The sequence below is a fragment of the Prionailurus bengalensis genome, chromosome D4, assembly GCF_016509475.1.
Source record: "Prionailurus bengalensis isolate Pbe53 chromosome D4, Fcat_Pben_1.1_paternal_pri, whole genome shotgun sequence".
Classification (NCBI taxonomy): domain Eukaryota; kingdom Metazoa; phylum Chordata; class Mammalia; order Carnivora; family Felidae; genus Prionailurus; species Prionailurus bengalensis.
The window spans coordinates 63,370,240-63,382,431 of NC_057359.1; the positions used below are offsets into that span (position 1 = coordinate 63,370,240).

The 12,192-nt window shown below is 39.6% G+C and overlaps 1 protein-coding gene across 3 annotated transcripts in view; it reads left to right on the forward strand.

Moving 5' to 3' along the window:
* PLPPR1 (phospholipid phosphatase related 1) overlaps positions 1 to 12,192 on the forward strand; it is a 277,641-nt gene that overhangs the window by 203,810 nt on the left and 61,639 nt on the right. Inside the window, exon 1 of one of the 3 annotated variants that reach the window (XM_043566948.1) lies at positions 9,412 to 9,615. The exons of the other annotated variants lie outside the window; for them this stretch is intronic. The gene's annotated coding sequence lies outside the window, so the exon portion shown is untranslated. Of the gene's footprint in view, positions 1 to 9,411; positions 9,616 to 12,192 lie in introns of those variants that run through there. 3 annotated transcript variants of the gene reach the window in all.

The window sequence follows — 12,192 nt, forward strand, 5'->3', positions numbered from 1 at the left end:
CCTTTATATTTGTCTTTCTGTTTCTTCAGTATTTATAGAATTTCTGGCATAAAGAGACTTTAAAACCTTAATGCTCCAGATTTACTTGAATCCCATCTCGTGTCATGTCTGTCAAGTAATTGCTTGGTTTCCCCCAACACAGAGAACACGGCACCTATCAAAGCAACCCACGGCACCTTTGAATGGTTCTGACAAAAAGTTCATGCAAAATATCTTCTGTTCCGCTTCCAAATGTTAGGCCAGTTTCTACCATTTGGCTGCTATAACAACGTTTTGCTATAACAAATCTATTTCCTATTAATCCTTCAAATATTTGGACAGAAAGATCATACCCTTCTCCTGGCGTTCTTCTCTTCCCCAGAAAGGGTAATATCAACTTTCAGAGAAGAGGCAAAGTTCTATAAATGTGAGGCCAAGGTACAAAGACTTAGGACAGAATGCCAGTAGGATATAAAATTCCTATTTTCAAATGATGTACTAATTGTTAATCTCTCTCTCTCTCTGTCTCTCCTCTTACACACACACACACACACACACACACACACACACACACTTTTCGTGGTTACCACACATATACTTTAAAAATGGCCATCTTGGGGTGCCTGGGTGGGTCAATAAGTTAAGCATCTGACTCTTGACTTTGGGTCAGGTCATGATCTCATGGTTCATGACATGGAGCCCCTCATGGGGCTTTGTGCTGATGGTACACAGCCTGTCTAGGATTCTCTCTCTCCCTCTCCCTCTGCCCCTTCCCTGCTCACACTCTGTCTCTCTCAAAAATAAATATTTAATAAAAATAAAAATAAAAATAAAATAAAATAAAATAAAATAAAATAAAATAAAATAAAATAAAATAAAACTGGCCATCTTTGAACTTAGTAAAGGAACAGGAGATAAATTCAGTTTCTGTCACACTATGATTTGACCGTTGCAAGGAAGATCCAATGTCAGGGCTTCTTCATAAATGCCTGAAAATCATTAGACCTTCCTATTCAGCTCACATATTCTTAGGCAAAGAGCATCAGGTAAGGATTTCTGACAGGGTTGAGAAATTAGTGAAACTGGACTGAGGTTTTTTAATCAGCAAATGTCTCACAAGACCAGTTGGGTCTTTTATGAGATGTTTATCGTTCCATTGAGTTCTGCCGCTTGTCTTCAGACAGATACGAAATCAAGACTCCGGTGTTCGCTGTGTAACCCACTCCTCCCCTCCTTGTATTTGCAGTCTCAATCTTGCTGTCTAGGTAGCCAATAACCAAGGTCACTGCCATATTTTACTTAAACAATAGTAAGGCAATCGATGACCCAAAGCCAAAACCCAGCAGCCACATTTGTATCGCTGGGCTTGTTTGGCCACCAAGTGTTAAGAGTTGCTCTTTGCTATTATAATTCTCTTAAGATAATGCCGGTTGGTTTTATATGTTGTATTTTCAAGGAAGCAGACACTGAAACGGAATAGGAGTGCACAAGGCTCACTGGGGAGTTAACACCTGTGAAGAGACAGGGGCAGTATTGGGCAGGTGGGGGGTATCAGTCCATGACACAGACCAGAGGAGATCTCTGCTGGTCCAGTGCAGAGCTCTGGAGCAGAGTTTGCTCATTTAGAGTCCCCAGTTGGCCAAAGATCGCTAGGCCTTAGTACCACTTGTTCAGCTGTCGACTGGGGACACTCCAAGAAAAACTTTGGCATGGGCGCAGCTAGCACTGCCTTGTTTAGTCATTGGCTGGTGCCTGCCCTGTAAAGAGCAAGACCACAACTCAGAACTCGAGGCACGAACAGCTGGAGGCCGCCAGCTAGCTGCGTTCCTAGCAGCTGGGCAGCAAGTCCTTTCTTGAAGGGGGAGATCTGAGTAAGACATCCGTTTTTTCCACAACAGTTTATTGTCACCAAGTCACTCTTCAATCAATCAACACGTGTAGTTGTTGCTTTAGGACTCCATTGCTGTGTAACCAACCGTGCCATTTTAATCATTTAAAACTCCAAATTTAATGGTGAAAAGAAATTTTACTTGGGGCGCCTGGGTGGCAGTTAAGCGGTTAAGTGGCCTACTTTGGCTCAGGTCACGATCTCACAGTTCGTGAGTTCTAGTGCCGCATTGGGCTCTGTGCTGACAGCTCAGAGCCTGGAGCCTGCTTTGGATTCTGTGTCTCCCTCTCACTCTGCCCTTCTCCTGCTGGCACTCTGTCTCTCTAGCTCTTTCAAAAATAAATAATCATTAAAAAAAAAAAGCCCGTTTCTAAGAAAGAAAGAAAGAAAGAAAGAGAGAAAGAGAGAAAGAGAGAAAGAAAGAGAGAAAGAAAGAAAGAAAGAAAGAAAGAAAGAAAGAAAGAAAGAAAGAAAGAGAAGTTTTACTTTGTACTTAAATTTGTGGATCAGGAATTAGAAAAGGGTCTGGCTGTCTGGTCCTGGCTTGGGTTTTTTATGTGGGCTGCAGTTTGATGTTGGCAGAGGCTGCATTTATCCGAAGGTTCTGTGTTGGGCATTCACAACAGTTCACTAATTGATGGCAGGTGAAGCTGGCTGTCCGTCAGGAGTTGCACTGGCACTAATAGAGCACCTATGCCTTGGGCCTCTCGCAGCACGGCGACTGAATTTACAGCAGGAGCACCCCAAGATTAAACGTTCTCAAAGACCAAAGTGGAGCTTCAAGGGTTCCTCTGACCTAGTTTTAGAAGTTCTGCAGTGTCCCTTTCATTCCATGCCATTTGGTCACAGAAACCACCTTCAAAGGGAGGAGAATTCGACTCCACCTCTCAATGAGAGAAGCAGCAAATAATCTGTTACTGTGCTTAATCTGCCATAGTTGTGTTTTGTTAGAAAAGGTGTGGCTTGTTCTCAGGCCCTTACTATTACAATGGGGAGTTACTTTTCTTTTCAATTCATGACACTTTACACAAATATTTCCCATTTGTTCAATCATTTTTCCTTCCACATGGTGTTATATTCCTTATTGCTCTTCTTCAATGTTGTTTTTTAAGTTTATTTATGTATTTTGAGCAAGAGAGACCACAAGCAGGGGAGGAGCGAGAGAGAGGGAGAGAGAGAGAATCCCAAGCAGGCTCCCTACTGTAAATGTGGAGCCCAACGTGTGGCTTGAATTCATGAACCTCAAGATCATGACCTGAGCCAAAACCAAGAGTCAGTCACTTGACCGACAGAGCTACCCAGGCACCCCAATGTTTTTTAGTTTATATCTGCCTCAATTTAAGTGCAGCATCACATCAGAACAGACTATTCTCAATATGGACTTGATCAACCCAGAGAAAAGCAGAACTATTGATCCAGGGGGAGAGCAAACTTTTATGTAAGCGACACTGCAGTATTCATGCACATTGAGTCAATTTATTGCATAAACATGAATTGAGTGTTCACTGTGTACCAGGAACTATGCTAGGTTCTGGGGCTACAAAACTTAATAGAACTTAGTCACTTCCTCGTGGAGCTCACAGTTTAGTGGTAAAGATTGTCATGCAAAACAAGTAATTACTGCTCTGTGTTATGCACTACAATAGGAAAATGAATAGGGAAAAAAATGTGAATACAAAAGACAAAGTTTCAAATGCTGCATAGTAGAGAAAATAAGGAATTAAGCCTTAAGGAAATTCATCAGGCATAGAAATGGGAGAAAGAACAACTGAAGCAAAAGGGAAAAAACATAGGAATAGGCACAAGGAGATATATATAGCAAGCCAAATGTAGGTAACCTTACTTTTAATAGAAATATATGATTAGTCCAGGGGCACCTGGGTGTCTCAGTCAGTTGAGAGCCCAACTTTGGCTCAGGTCATGATCTCACGGTTCATGGGTTCGAGCCCCACTTCAGGCTCTGTGCTGACAGCTCAGAGCCTGGAGCCTGCTTCAGATTCTGTGTCTCCCTCTCTCTCTCTGCCCCTCCCCTACTCACGCTCTGTCTCCCTCTCTCTCTCTCTCAAAAATAAATAAAACATTAAAAAAAAAAAAGAAAGGAACGTACAGTTAGCCCATTGGATACTTCTAGGGAAGAGCTATGAGATGAGACTGGAAAGCTAGGGAAGACTCAGCTCCAGGTCGTCAGGATCTTGGGTGGCATGCTAGGGTGTTGGGATTTTTTATCCCCTTGAAAAAGGAAATCAATAGATTTGTATTTTAGGAAAAGTGCTTTAGTTGAGGTATGACTTGGAGTCTGCCTGAATGTGAAACAGAAAGTAGCAGGAAGAACCAGGAACAATCCTTCATTTTCTGGCTTAAATAACAGTGCGGTGGTTGGGTCAGAATCTTCAGAAAAGAAAGGGTGGGTGATAATTAAGATCAAAAATCATGAGTATGAGATGCCTAAGAAATATCTAGAGGAAGGTGTTGCATATGGATTTAGAAATAAGGGTCTGGAGTTCAGTGGAGAGGTCTAGGCTACAATTATATACCTGTGAATAGTCAAAGTATAGGTGGTAATTGAAGCCATTGGAGAAGTTCAGTAAAAAGTAAAGTCTAGAGCTCAAGAAAAAGGTTCATGTGAGAAATAAAGATTTCAACGTACACAAGACAGTTGAAACCCTGGGAGGATGTGAGATCCCCCACCACAGATGGTGAGAAGAAAGCCTAGACTAATGGTAGAATGGATTGTGTATGTGAGGAGAGTTGAGACAAGATGGAATTCTGAGACTAGGAAAGTAACTGCAACAGAAAGGAAGCCAAGGGAAGAGAAAAATTCAAGAATAAAAAAGTGACCAGGAATATCAAATGCTGCAGAGACATCACAGAAGCTTAGGACTGAAAAATATTTAATACATTTTTCAATTAGGAGGTCACTGATGACTTAATGAGGCCAATTTGAGGAGAGTGGAGGGAACCAATGTAGCTACCCCTGAGCATCTTTGCAGTGCAGAAAAGTAAAAAAGGGTGCACTCAAGGCAGTAATAAAACCCGGGGTGGGAGGGTTAATTTGTGTTTTGTGGTTTTGTGCTTTATTTTATTTTGTTTATTTTAAATGTTTAAGATGTGCCCAGACATAGTGAAAATGGAGAGGTTCGAGATTCAGAAAGAGGAAAAATAATGGAGAGCAGCATTTCCAAGAAAGACAAATTAGTTAACATCTGAGAGTGAACAGGCTTTTCCCCTAAATCCTGTTCCTTTACATTTATGTCCCTCTGGTCACTATCAGCCAATATTTGAGCAGTAGAATATTTTAGACCCAAGTGTTGGGGTTTCTGTCTGTTATCTCCATGAAATTTCTTTAAGTTGAATTCAGTCTTTCATTCCAGACTGTTGAGAATTTTCTGGATTCTGATTTTGTCTTTCAGTATATATGCTATCCCTTCAAAGTTCACATCATTCAGAGATTTGATAGAGCTGACTTCTAATTCATTGGCATGCGACTGAAAAATGCACACCTAGATTTCTCTATTAGTATTACTACTGATACATTAGTAAACTCACTTTGAGTTCATCCAATATTCAGTATACCTGTCATCCAGTCTACATTTCTATTTGTCCACCAGGTTCTCAAGGTCACCTTGTGCCAGATTCCTGGATGCAGTCTAAATAGACCACGAATAACCCATTTCCCTGCCATGCTAATCTCGTCCTCCATTAAAAAATGAAATAAGATTGGTTTGAGATTACTTGATTCATGCTTAGCGAACCCATCCTGGCTCAGAGATCAATGCTTCTTCTCCTAAGAGCAAGGAGGTTGCCCTATAACATCCATTCTACAATCAAGCCCAGAATAAACCTAAAATTCAGTTGTCATCATCAGTAATGCTTTTAATTCTGTATACTTCCCTTTTTGAAACTGGTAAATATATTTGTCCAATTCCAAACTTCTTCCTTCTCTTCTCAGTAGTTTCTTAAAACTCTCATTTGCAAGTTTTCGGTATCCTGGATGTGATTTCTCTTAAAAGCATATTTAAACTCACTTAAAGCAACTCTGTTCTTTCTTCAATCACTGCTTACATTTGGGACAAATGCTATTCAAACTTTATAAATCTAAGGATCTTTTCTCTAGACAGGGAAGATATACAGAAAATAAATGAAGAATTCTGCTTTCTTGGTATCTTCCATCAAAATCACATTATCATTCTATCTTGCTGCATCAAATTTAATTGCAGAATTTTTGTTAGCCAGTTTACTTTGGAGTTAAAACATGTGAACACACTATAAAAGAGATTCACTGTTTTATGGTGATCTCAGCTTTCTTCCCTTTCACCTTTATGTATCTGGTTGCCAAATTTGGTCCCATCAGAGAGCTCCCCAGACAGCCCAAAGAGTTTCTTTCAAGGTGTTTTTCCTCCTCTCTCTTGTTAAAACTTCATTTTGAGAAGCTTAACCACCCAGACAGATTTCTTTTTTAGGTTTTCATGCCTTAGACCCACGTCTGCTCAATCTTGGGATCTTTTAAATTCTGCTTTCATGAGTTCTAGAGTTCATGTCCAACCAAACTCAACCTTTCCTTTCTTAGATATACTTTAACAAGAGAGAGAAAAGCATGGGGAAGAAGCAACCCAAAGGCAACTCTAATATTTGATCTCCTTTCCTTTCAGGCATCTAGATAACCTACCTACCTACTTACATCAACTCCTCCTTCACCTGTAATGTCTCAGAAGAGGAGTTTTATAGCTATAAGGAAAGAAAGTGAAACTAAAGAGATATTTATGAGTAAAGTGTTTTCAGTTTCTAATGGGGTTTAGATTTACTATGGGGTAATTTACAGAGTATCCCTTGTTGTATGGTTGTCTTGAGGCACTTGAGAGAACATGGGCTGGAGGTGCAGTGGTCTGTGCATTAGTGCCATTGAGCTGGTGTCTAGATCTTATAGTTCTACTCTTTCATCCATTCACTGAGCAAGCACGCATGAAGCACCAGCCACATACCAGGCTCTCAATCTGGTGCACCGAGTTGTCACAGTCTCCCAGGTGGAACGATGTGTTTTCCGGACCCAGGGTGCTGTTTGGAATATCTTTAGGAATTACAGTGACCTGATTATTGCTATCTGTCTCTCATACCTCTCAGTCTCTGAACATGTCAGGTCAATATAACCTTCTCTTCAATGTATTCAGTTAAAATATTTTACCTGATTCCCAGGGAATAGAGTTACTCCCCTCTTTCCTAGGAAACAAAGGAGCCTCTGCCCAGGAAGGAATAGGGCTCAGCCTGGGTGGCTCAAACAGCAATACTAACAGCTTTCAGTATCTACTTTTAGAGACTCTAAGAGAGTAATGATGTGAGGTAAAGTGTCAGTTGATGGGGCTTGGACCAGCACCCCGTCTGCACACTCTAGTTAGACAGTTGTGACATTAAAATGTCACGCAAATGTGAAGACACCATTGAAATGATCTTTCCCATAGTCGATTCCCTATCCTCTAGTGGCCATTGTGAGAGGTCGAAAGGCAGAAGCATCAGTAAAGAATGAAAAGGTACCCTGTGATGAACAATTATTAGCTATTTAGAATATAACTTACTTCCTAAATCTTTTCAGCTCAACATGCCTGGCTTAAATGCTCTAAATGTGTCTTCTAAAGTAATTTCACATTTCATTGAATAAATTTCCATTGACAAGACATGCTCAGTCATAAGAACCCTAGTATAATGGCAGAGTATTTAGAGTGCTAAATGATACAGATTATGCATTGTGCTGTGTTCAGAAAGTTTCAAAATGGAACAATTGTTTTCAAAGAAACAAAAATCAATCCAAAAGGATAAAAGTGAGAAAAGGAGGCTTAGATTACTTTGCAGAACCTCCAATCAAGCATGGATATCCAGCGAGTGACATTTTTTCATAAGACTCAGGAGATTATGGGCTCTGAGAGCCTTTCTGCTACCGTGTGTATTAGAATAATTGTTCCTCTAATTCAAATCTCTAAGCAGCTTAATGCCTGTTCTTATCTTAGTTCAATTTAGAGAGAACATAAGAACAAAAATGCTGTATCTGTTCAGTGTCTTCTCTAAATGAAACTGTTCAAATAACTCCAAGCTCTGAGGTTATGTGGTTGACCACATAGCTGGACATTCCTTCCAAAGACAAGGTGAAGAAAGCTGCCCCCAGGCCAACACTCAAAATGAAAAGTGGTCTTAGGATTGTTGGGAGGAGGAATATAATAACATCTTCTTAATGAAATACATTTGGGACCAACTTAGCCTAAGACTGGGGGAAGACTTCATGTTTCCTAGAGATGACTGCTTTTCTTTCTCTCCATCCTTTTCCATGCCTAGAATAATACTAGATATTCAACACATATTTGTTGTAATTAGGGTGGAACCCATGCTGCCTAGGGATATGTAGTGCTAAATTGCCACGGCTTAGGAAACATTTCTCACCATAAGAACATTTTTTAAATGTCACATTCCTGCATTAGCACCAAAGTCTTTCTATTTTGCTAATTCACAACATAGAGGAGCTCTGGGTAGTCCTCCCTCCTCAGTACAGGCCCACTAACCTGCCTCCCAGAACATTGGTGCTACTTCTGTCATGCTCTTTGTCCTGTCTATAGTAACACCATTCAAAAACAAGGACTCTAGTCACCTCTCACCCTGTGGTCTCTCATGTCCACCCAGCTCCATACAACCCTAATTGATCCTATCTCCCACCTTCCTTGACCCCTAAACTGCTGCCCTATGAGCTCTAAAACTCACAAGTGTTTATCAGTAAAGTTCCTTATCTTCACAACCTTGTCTGAACAGTGCCTTCCTCTTTTTACTATAAACTTGGCTTTCTTAATTTTATGACTTCTCTAGAGCCCTCCCGGTAGCCATGCTTTGTCTCCCACACCCCTTGTGCTACTGGAGTTGGAGACAGGGTAGGTGTTATCCTTGTTCCTCGGTGCCTCTTCTAGACTGCTGTCCTACTCACCTTAAAAACCACTCAGCTTGGAAACTCATGCTGTCCATCAGTACCACTCACTCTGCATCCTTGTTGCAGTTACACAGAGCCCTGGGCTACTTGTCCCCCATTCTTTGGAGATTCTAGTTCTTGGCTCGCTGTCACTTTCTTTCCAGCTCTATTCTTGTCACCACATTATGTGGTCTCTTTTGCACATTCCTCCTATCTCCTGACTCCTCTTTCTTTATATATGCTCACTCACTAGGAAATCACATACTCTGATAATGCCCAAAATGAATCTCCAAACTCATTCATCTGACTGCCTCCTTGACATTTCACTTAGATGGTTAATAAGCGTCTCAAAATTTATATGTTCAAAATTAAACTTCTTATTTTCCTCAGCCCCCAAATCTACTCCTTTTATAGCCTCCCCCATGTGGACAGAACTTCATTTTGTGCACTGTTATTTCCTTAATGCCTGACACATAGCAGTTTATCAATAAAAGTTTAATGAATGAATTACTTTATATCTTTACAATAGTGGTTGAAAACTAAACTTACCATACACACAATATTTTACTTCTACTGTGTTGTAAGAGAGCCGAACAGGATTTTGTGAGCTTGCTGTAGAAATATGATAGAACAGCAGTATTGGTGGTGTTCTGTACCTGGTAACTGAAGTGTAAACAAACCTTTGTACCACTGAGGTCTCTGTCAAGGATCTGTGCTCCCATCTAAGACAGATCACTACCAAGGTGACTGTCTTCAATGACAGGTTTGATGGTGCCACTTGCCTGCTCAAAACCCTTCAGTCATTTCCTTTGTGAGTATATGGTAAAATGTTAACCTCCTCTGCCTGTCATGCAAACTCTCCTCATTTGAGTTTGCACCTGCTTCTTTTCTTCTCAGGGCCCCAACATGCTAATTCAAAAGGTGAATTTGGACCCTGGACACACCTGTGTTAATCAGAACTCCTTGATTACAAATGACAAAAATGAGACTGGCTTAGCAAAGAAGGGAATATACTGGCTTGTGTAACTATAAAGAGCTCTGTATACCAACATAGGAAGGTGGCCAAAACATGTTAAGAAAAATACAAGCTGTGGGACAGCACATATAGTATGATTCTACTTCATACATTTTTTTAAATCTGCCTATGAGTGTGTATGTTTATATGCCTGGAGAGAAAGAAAAAGTCTAGAAGAATAAATACACATCATATGTTAACAATGATTAATCTCTAGAGCGCAAAACTGATGATATATTTTTCAACTTATATAATTATATATTAAAACGTTTTATAATTTTTTAGAAGGTTCAAATTTATGGTTAACGGTAACACCTTGCTAATGCAAAGCCATGATACACCATCCAATGTGTAGCCACTGGCCATGTGTAGGTATTTAAATTTAAATAAATTAAAATGATATAAAATTTTAAATTCCATTCTTCAGTTGCAGTAGGCCTATCTCAAGGGCTTGATAACCACATATCACTACGTGGCTTAACATATTGAGAGTACATATATAGAACATTTCCATCAATGCAGAACATTTCTCCATGATGGGAAACATCTGGTAAGCTAGATGAACCTAGATGCTCACCTGATTGCTTTCACTAGGATAAGTGGCTTCATTTAGATGCAGCCAGAGTGAAGCAGGTGCGGGCCTGAGCACCTGTGATCTGACAACCAGCAGGAGTTTGAGTGAAGGTTCAAGTCTGTTCATTTATGCAGAATCTTCTAACGTCTTTGGAAGAGGCACTGTCTTAGAGGTAATTTATTCAGTAATTTTAAGGGAAACAAGGAAAATCCCTACCCAGTAGGATTTTAAAGGAAAATGAGAACATCTACATCTTTTGCAATGTTAAGATTTACCTGTTTTAATTAGAAAGAAAAACAAACTGGTTGACTTAAAAGAATGTTTTTCCTTTTCTTCTCATTTGCCTAATTCCCAAGTAATTTAGCAATGCATATGGGAGAAAGAAGAATCATGTTCCTTTCTGGTAGGGAAATTAACATGGTATCTAAGTACTTTGGTTTAAAATTATTTGAAAAGCAGGGGTGCCTGGGTGGCTCAGTCGGTTGAGCATCTGACTTCAGCTTGGGTCATGATCTCACAATTTGTGGGTTCAAGCCCCGCATCAGGCTCTGTGCTGACCACTTGCTCAGAGCCTGCAGCCTGCTTCAGATTCTGTGTCTCCCTCTCTCTCCCTGCCCCTCCCCTGCTCATGCTCTGTCTCTCTCTGTCTCTTCAAAATAAATAAATGTTAAGAAAATTTTTTTAAATTATTTGAAAAAGCAAACATAGGAAGCTCTTCTTTCCTTAGGTTTTTTTTTTTTTTTGGTTGGAACCTTTAATTTACCTTTATTTGTTCTACATGGTATACAGAAAATTCAGTGTTAGTTTTATGTTTCCATTCTAATTTAGAGTCATAACATCGTTTTCCAGTGCCTTTTTTTCCCAAGTAGATCCATAATTTAATAAACAGGAACTCTCAATTTCTTTTATTTAAAAAGAAACCATGTGATTTTATTTAAGAGGTTACAGATTATAGTATGATTTCAATATTTAAATAGCAACTTATTGTATCTCTGCTATCCTCTTAAGATGATGGAAACAATAGGTCTATCAAAATATGTTATATTTTTTAGAGCAAAATAATTACAACTTTATATGACCACAGATCCCCCTCCTTCTCTCTCTTTCTAAAGCTCTTATTAACATCTTCCATACCAGAGATCGCTGTGCAGAGCATGCTGATTTATATCAAAAACTTTAGTTTTAACCAATATACTGATAAGCCATCCCAAACAATTTCAGGTGATATGTTCCTTGAATAGATGGCAAAGTTGCTATGAGTAAAACCAATTGTAGAATTTCGTCCATTCATTCAACTGATATCTTTTAAATACTTGTTATGTACCTGTACTAAGCTTGGTTACAAATTTGAAAAACCCTTTCCTTTAGGGCCTCATAGCTTGGTGGTGGAAGACACAGGAAAATTGAGGATGACCATGCAGTGTCGTAACTGTTAGGTCTACACAGGAAGCCATCACATCACACTGCAAAGGTGGTCAAGGAGAACTTCTAGAGCAATTTCAGGAACTTTGGTGTGGAATGTCCATCCACTTCTAGGTTCTTCATAATGACATCTACACCTAGTATTCTATACCAAAGTAGACCTAATGATGAAAAACATATTACATGCCCCCACCCCCAAATAAAGAAGTACAGGATCAAGTGTACCATGAAACCCCATAGGATTTAATCCTACTCTAGAAGAATCCATAATGATGAGGCAAATTTCTTTTGTTGGGCTAAAACCCTATTCTACCCTATTTTCCTTAGATTAAATGAATTCAATTATTGAAGTCCCTAAATAAGTTACCTTTATTTGG